Source organism: Dermacentor albipictus, chromosome 1 (genome assembly GCF_038994185.2).
Source record: "Dermacentor albipictus isolate Rhodes 1998 colony chromosome 1, USDA_Dalb.pri_finalv2, whole genome shotgun sequence".
Classification (NCBI taxonomy): Eukaryota; Metazoa; Arthropoda; class Arachnida; order Ixodida; family Ixodidae; genus Dermacentor; species Dermacentor albipictus.
In genome coordinates, this window is record NC_091821.1 from 427,487,323 (window position 1) to 427,495,856 (window position 8,534).

The 8,534-nt window shown below is 47.8% G+C and overlaps 1 non-coding gene across 1 annotated transcript; it reads right to left on the reverse strand.

Annotated features, from left to right (window-relative positions):
* Positions 1-5,901: 5,901 nt before the first annotated feature.
* On the reverse strand, positions 5,902-5,973 carry TRNAA-CGC (transfer RNA alanine (anticodon CGC)). The gene has a single exon. It is a non-coding gene; the product is annotated as a tRNA-Ala (tRNA).
* Between the last annotated feature and the right edge of the window lie 2,561 nt (positions 5,974-8,534).

An 8,534-nucleotide genomic window follows, 5' to 3' on the forward strand; every position in this document is an offset into this window, starting at 1 on the left:
GCTATTTTCTGCGTGCTTGGAAGAATTCAAGCTATTAAACGCCTAGTACACGCGCTTTCGCGTGTAGCAAACAAATGGAGTCCGGAAATGCATTTTTCTGCATTCCGTGCGGGAAAACGACCGGGATTGACGTTCTGCGTGACTGCAAAGAATTCGTCGCAAAATCTTCGCGCCCTCGAACACCCGCTTGTGCGAGGTAAGCTTGTGTAACAACTTACGCGCAGTTTGCTGGACAGATATTGCTTTCAAGCGACCTTATTTTCCTGTGACCGCTAAACTTTACCAGTCCGGTTCGCGCACCTCGCTCCGCTTGGAACTTTTGAAAATGATGGAGTAAACACACGTGGTTTCGAGTGAGCTGTTCGATTCGCGCGTTCCGCTCTGCATTGTGCTATTGTTTGATGTTCCATTCACGTGGCTGGCTTTGCTTCGGGCCATCGAATATCACGTAGTACCAACCTTTCAGGTAAGCTCTTCGGTTCAGGAGGCCAGCTCTCATTTGCGCTACTGTTTCCAGTATACTGTTAACGCGGCACCCTTTGCTTCGCGATATTGAGAATAACGTAGTACCTACCTTGTAAATAAGCTTTTAGGTTTCCACGGCCAGCTAGTATTTGCGCTATTTTTTATTCTATGGGCGTTTTTGGAGGAAGAGAGAGAGAATACAGAGAGAGGCAGCGAGGTAAACCAGAGGTAGTTCCGGTTGGCTACCCTGCACGGGGGGAAGGGTTAAGGGGGAAAATGTTGTTGGAAGAACAAAGACGAGAAAGCCTGCCTGGAAGCGGAGGCATGCTAGCTTTGGTTAAGGGACGACAAATGCATAACCCAGGCATCCATAGCGCTAACCACCAAAGAAATACACTTCCTGGATGCATACATGGAATGAACTCGCTGTCTTGTTTATGGGGGGACGTTATTATCTCTTGCGGTTTTTTGGGGGCCGCTTTCAATTTTGTTCGGTTGCGCATGAGTGAGTTTCTTTTCTATATATATCTGGTTCACTAGCAATAAACATTTAGCGCGAGTAAAAATGCTTTCTGCGTTAACGTTGACTCTGATGCTCTCTACAGCCAAACGTCGACCAACCAGGTTGCCACTAGCCGACAGCTGATAACCCAGAAGGTTCAAGTGACACACCACAAGGAACACGGAACCAAACAGCTCCTAACAAAGACCCCCATGTCCCTTGTCGAACCATTGCCTCTAGGCTGAGACTTCCCTTGTTTGCCCACAATTAACTCTGTTGTAATGTTAAAATAAACGCAGCCGTCGGCGTACATTGTTGTTTTTACAGTCGAATGACTGCTGTTGTGAAAAATTCGTGTTGCAATAAACATTTTCTTCAGTGTTAATTACTGTTAGTGATGTTACTGTTGTCAAATAAATATCGGTTGTTTGCCTTCACATCTTATTTTGTGATTGCGTGCTGTTCTTAAGATGCCACTTTTGCTGACAACAAAGTCAGACTTCTTTCTAAAATATACTTTTTTGTGTTAATGACCTCATTCGATTAAAAGGTCTGCAATAAAAAGAGTATGATTGAAAAATATAGTCGGGCTTTGAGAAACACCACACCACTGTCAATAATGGCAACGTCAAGTACAAACATGACCACATTTCAGAACACAGTAAAATTCTCGAAGTGCACTACGAGATTGAATTTATCAAAAGTGCCAAAATATTTTATAGCAAGCACAGTTTTTCTACGCGTATACGAAAACAAGCTTGCATCTCTGGTGAGTGAAGAGCTCTTAATATTACAACGTGGAGCATCGCGTTTAGGTTATTTGACAAATCAATAAGAATATTAAAAGCACGCGTTCGCAAATGCGTCACTAGCCGCAAAACGCAAAGTTGTCTCCATGCTGCGGCTACAGGCGTTTTATCCCCGATGGCAGACGCACAGCTTTAGAAATTCACATAAATATTACCACGTACACTCCGCTCCGACTATACAGATCAATCAGCAACCAGTAAGCAAAGTTTACATTTGCTTGCTTGTCTACTTTGAAAGGACGCGGACGAGCATTTTCAAGGCAACCTAAACACCAACTAAACATTACATCGGCTGTCAAGCTGCGTTCTTTAGCATAAGCTCAACGTCAAGGCCAAGATGGTAACTAAACGACGTTTTAAGCGAATTCATCGTGCGCATGCAAGTATGTTTGCCGCTCCGCACACAGAACTTGACGCAAGACTACATCCATGAAGTGACGCGGAGAGTTCGCGAGCGTCGAAACCATCGCAGCACATTCTGCGCAGTTCGGTCACTTTCCGCGCAGTACGTGGTTTAGCGTCTTATAGCCGGTGTGACTTATGATATTCACTTGAAGAAACACGCAAGAATTATCCAGCTTCACCCAACGAAATGCCAAATCAAGGAGGGGAGGGGGGAATCTGTGACTCAACGCATGTTGGCAGCGTCGGTGCTCTGGAAGGGATATGGCCACCGCCAACCACTGTTGCAGGCCTAGCACTCACCTTTGCGATACTCGATCCGGAAATTTCGGTCAGGGGACCGGAAATTTTTTTCCAGTGACTCAAGCGCCAACGTGTGTTCACCGATGACATATATGGAAGTAAAGCACTGCATGAGCGGAGGTCTGTCTGCGGCGGCTGCAGTGAATCACGAGTCACCCACACGCTGCCTCTCGTGATCGCCCGATCAGCGAGGCAACCGCGCCACACTTCGTTTACGTTCACCCCGCCGTGGTTGCTCAGTGGCTAGGGTGTTAGGCTGCTGCGCACGAGGTCGCGTGATCGAATCCCGGCCACGGCGGCCGCATTTCGATGGGGGCGACATGCGAAAACACCCGTGTGCTTAGATTTAGGTGCACGTTAAAGGACCCCAGGTGGTCCATTCCGAAGTCCTCCACTACGGCGTGCCTCATAATCAGAAAGTGGTTTTGGCACGTTAAACCCCATAATTTTTTTTAATTTCTCTACGTTTGCAATGGGCCACACGAGACAGATTGTCCGCACCAGCCACAATATCGCTAATGAAAATGCGTATATATTTCGCATTAGGAAATATCGTAATTGTCGGTTGCTTTTTTTCTTTTACTCCAGAAAGAAACGGTACAACCTGGGCGAAACCCGAAGGCGGTACAATGTCTCGCAGCATCTCCGTAGCGTACAGCTACGCGGAAAAAACCCTGAAGGGCCTGGGTCCAGTTTAACACGGCGGCCCAAAGCGTTATCTGCCACGAGGCGAGAATCGGACAAACTGACAGGCTGCCTATCATTACGCAAGTAATAAAGTAATTAACTCTAGTGGCCGAATGGAAGCTAGAGCGGGCACAAGTGCTCTAGCTCGTACAATGTGGGCCGCGACGTATACGTGCCAGTCGTATGAAACAAAAAGTGTAATACGGTCGAACGCCTTTATTACGAGGTGCTTGGGGCCTACGGTATGCTTCGCTGCACAGGTCCCATTGGCACAGCTCACATTAATTTAAACGCACTCGTATGGTTTGAACATCGCGCTAATGAGTGTTTTGCGTGGGGTTTTCAACAACGGGAAAACTAATTGTTTGCCATTGGAACAAAATCACACATGCGCAAGCCTGCATGTTGTTCGCCCATAACGACCGCAGTCACTCTGGCAATTTCTGGAGTCTTCTGACAAATACTTCTACAGTGTTTTAATAACTAGAAACCCAAAACAGTGCTCCTGCGCCGTTTTTGTAGGAGCAAAAACCTTTTAGCTCAAACGTAACGCTGATGGCGACATTTGGCAAGAACGTGCCTTTGGAGAGTCGGGGGAAAAAAGACGACGCCGACGCGGACCCTAATTAGCACGAAAAATCTTAATACATAAACGCCACCGTGTAGGTGTGACGTTGTTGTGATATTTGCAGTGACCCAAGTTGACGTCAAAATAGGTTCATTGATGAGCGGCAGGTGGCCATCGGCTATTGGGCCACAAACCCAGCGGCCTCATAATACATGTCCAATGCACAGTACGTATTTTATACATTTTTCATACATCATCGGTGAATTTTTTTGTGCGCTTCCCCTATTTAGATGATTAGGTACGAGATCATGTTAACGTGCACATCAAATAACATTCGGAATGTTAATGCAAGAGCTACACGTCTAAGCTTACCGCGGTGAGCTCTGTTCGCGGGGTGCGTTTGCATCACATCTCCTTTGTTTTTCTACGTCATATATTACATGGTGCCATGAATGCGGCCTGCCTCGTACAAGTGGCGACCTTTGTCAAAAGCGCACAGACGAATATTCGTTTTCCGGTACGTCAGTCCTTATAAAAATTGGAAGATGGTTCAGCTTGACCTTCAAGAGTGGAACACCATGGCAACCAGCGATCCGTGACTGTTTCTCACGCTTCCCGGAAACTGCTGCGTGTGTAACCGTAATGTTTACCAGGAAACGATGGCGGCGAACGCTATGCACGAAGGCAGATTTTCTGGTAAAAAATAAACTATAGGGTTTTACGTGCGAAAACCCCTTTCTGCTTATGGGGAACGCCGCAGCGGAGGACTCCGGAAATTTAGACCCCCTGGCGCTCTTTAACGTGCACCTAAATCTAAGTACACGGGTGTTTACGCCTTTCGCCCCCATCGAACTGCAGCCGCCGTGGCTGGGACTCGATTCCGCGACTTCCTGCTCAGCAGCCCAGCATCCACTAAGCAACCACGGCGGGTATGTTTTCTGGTAGAAACGAGGCCTCTTGCCATCTGGAGGTGTTGCAAGGAACCGGGCGTGCCGCTGCGTGGCCTCCATGATCTGCCCGCGCCGGCGCGCGCAATTGACGGACGCCGTGGCCCGTCTATGCAAGGTAGAAACGCTGGGAAATGGCTTTGTTTGAGTTTAGGCGTAACAGAATTATGTTTTCTCGTATATTAAAGCTACAATCCGACGCTATCATGTCCCTAGGTTGTGTGTAAGCCGTATTGTACGATTTTATACGAATCTTAGCTTCGGAAAACCAATTAGGTCGGTAACATCCTTGCGCGACATGGAGGGGCCTGGGTATGTATGGTTCAAAATTTCTTTTGCCAAATCGACGTTAGACGCAGCAGGCCAATGTGGGATTTTCTGCGACACGGGGCCCCTTACGCTATCGCATACAAACCTGCAGTGCGAAATCACTGGAAGCACCGTGAGCACCTTCGTCCCGTCGTCTGCTTCACATGCCAGGGCTCTAACTTCTGCCGTTCGCGGCGCTGTTCGCCAGCGCGTAGCTAAGGTGTCGCTGGTGCCTTGGGACGGCTGTCCGGTACCTGTAAAGTCGAGGGAAGATAATAGAAGGCCTGACATCGCGTCTAATAAAAAAATATAATAGATTTTCTACATCCAGTTTAAGTTTCGCTTCCTGAAGAGTATTGTGTCATGACGTCCGGACACTATGTGGGAGCAGACATTGCGACACTCCCTCTGGCTCACTCAGTTGCCCGCAGTTCTGCTACTTAGGGCCTCGCAACGAGCAGGACCATACGAGGCGACCGAGTCAGCCGGATCAAGTGTAAAAACGTCGCAATTTCCTGCTCCCACGTGACCACGTACTGTGTCTCGACGTCACGGCAAAGTGTCCTCCTGGGAAACGAAATAGAATATGGTTGTAGAAAAGCTACTATATTCAATTATTTCCGGCGCTGTCAGGCTTGTAACAATTCTTGCCAGGATTTAGGGGCCTAGCGCCTCCATATAACGCGAGAAAATGAATAGTCAAAAATGTAAATTCAGCTACCCCTTGAGGGGCGCAGAGCAAACGCATTGGGGAGTGCTGGAGTGAAAACACCTGTATATCTTTCTCCGTGGGCATAAAAAGCCAACAAACAAAGACGCGGAGGACAACACAGGCGAAATTACTTGTACTTACTCATTGAAATAAAGAAATTACATATTAATAAATTGAAAGTGGATGAAAAAACCACTTGCCGCAGGTGGGGAACTATCCCACATCTTCGCATTGCGTGTGCGATGCTCTACCAATTGAGCTACCGCGGCGCCGTCTTTCCATCCACGTTCTGGGGTATTTATGTGTTACTACTAGAACTAACCCTGGGAGTGTTAGCCAGTGCCACTACTCGCAAAACTTGGAGGTGCATGTGGAACATTCTTTCTGCCGCAGGCGTCACGGGTACGTGATATTTCTGGGTGAAGGCATCTGGTCAATGAACACACACGTGGTACCTGAAGGCAACAACGTTGCCAGATTCGAGACCCTCGTTAGGTACTGAACGCGAAGAAAGGGGATTAACCGAGGGGCCCAATTTTTATTAATCATATTACAAGAAGCCAACCAGCAAAGACACCGAGGACAACACAGAAGAAATTACTTGTACTTACTGATTTAAATAATGAAATTAAAACTCAATGAATCAAAGTGGATGAAAAAGCAACTTGCCGCAGGTGGGGAACGATCCCACGTCCCCCACCTGCGTGAGCAGAGCGCTGCCCATTTGCCCCGCCATTGTGATTGAGCGTTGCGTCGACGGTGCACCCACTTCTCTTCGTCGGTGTCCCATCCAAACACACTTCGAGTCTCTGGGAACGCTCTAACCATCCCCGCACGAGCGGCGCATTCGCCCTAAGTGGGACAGCACGGCAACGGCGGCACCGCCTACGGCACGTCTGCGCCTCCAGCTTCCGCATAATCACTACGCTAGCGAAATTATATCAGGTTTTAAACATGGATGCATACGTCATGGAAAGCTACAAAAACAGACGTCTCGATACCGGAACTGACAAAATCGCTGTTGTTGCCGGTCGCCATATTGAACGCCCTACTCAGAACTTTCGGTTTCCTGACAATCACTCTGGGAAACCAATTATACAAAATAAATAGAATTGGGGGGAAAAAACATACAAAACCTGGATCCAGCTTTTCTGGGACGGTAGAAACAAGCACTAGGAACTATAAGGTGACCGGAAGGAGTGAAATATCACGAAGTGATAAACAATGCCCCAGTCTAGTACAAGTGAATCGCAAAGGGAAATAAATGATCTTAGACTGGCAGAACGGATGTAGAATTGATGCAATATTAATATGTCACGTACAACATCCTGAAATCTTCAGTTGGCTCGGCATCGTATCTTTGCTCAAGGTGCCTTACTTGCTAGGGCAACAAAAAACAGGCATGCCTTTGAGGCAAAAATGCACAAACGATGTGGTTCGGTAAATGCGAACAAACTCCCTTTGCCGGGTCCAAGTCTGAACGCCCTTCTTGTCTGCCGGAAAGGAGGCGACGTTTTTTCCTCGCTCATTTCTTTTACTTGATGTCAAGCCTATCGTCTTTCTCAACTTTCCTGCTACGTCCCACTTTCGTTTCCCAAGGTCTCAACGCATGTTGGCAGCGCGTCGGCGCTCTGGAAGGGATATGGCCGCCGCCACCCACTGTTGCCTGCATAACGCTCACCTTTGCGATACTCTGAATTTTTTTTCCAGTGACTTTAGCGCCAACGTGTGTTTACCTATGACATATATGGAAGTAAAGCACTGCATGAGGGAAGGTCTGTCTGCGGCGGCTGCAGTTAATCACGCCCACGCATCACCCACGCGCTGCCTCTCGTGATCGCCCGATTAGAGAGGCAGTCGCGCCACACTTCGCTACGTTTGCAATGAGCCACACGAGACAGATTGTCCATGCCAGCCAATATATCGCTAAATGAAAACGCGTATATATTTCGCATTAGGAAGTATCGTGATTGTCGGTGTTTTTTGTTTTTTATCACTCCAGAAAGAAACGGTGCAACCTGGACGAGACCCGAAGGCGATACGATGTCTCGCAGCATCTCCGTAGCGTTCAGCTACGGGGAAAGGACTGGGGAATGAGCGCCAACCCTGAAGGCGGGGCTCCAGTTTACCACAGCGGCCCAATGCGTTATCTGCGACGAGGCGAGAATGGGGCGAACTGACACGCTGCCGATCATTACGCAAGGAATAAGGTAATTAACTCTAGTGGCCGAGTCGAAGCTAGAGCGGGCACAAGTGCTCTAGCTTGTACTGTGTGGAACGCGACGTATACGTGCCAGTCGTATTAAACAAAAAAAATTACCGACGATTACGTTACTTCCTAATGCGAAATTTGAGCGCAGCAAATAAGCTGTTTCACCTTTTCGATAGATTGAGGCAAAGAAATCGTGCAACACATGTATGCGCTATCACAGAATTTTTTTTTTATTTTTCACACGTATTCCTTTAACAAAGACTCCACTAACAGTTCTTGACAGTCATGAAGGAAGCTTTGTGGTCGGAGAAATAGACTGATATATGTTCGACTTGGTACACCAATGCTTGATTCTCAAAGACGAGATCTATACAAGTGCCTCGCGAGGTTGTCACAGCCGTGGGACGCGTTACGAGCGAGAGGAACGGGATGTTCTCCCGCATAAGTTAAGGAAATTGCTGTTTGTCTTTATGTCAACATTAAAGTCCCCCACTACTAACATCGGTGTGGATCGATGGACGGTTAATGCGAGTTGCAGGAAGTGCACGACGTCTTTCGTGAGTGCGGTAGGGGCGAAGTAGGCAGCTACTACCAGCAAGCCGTTGGGCAACTTTGCGG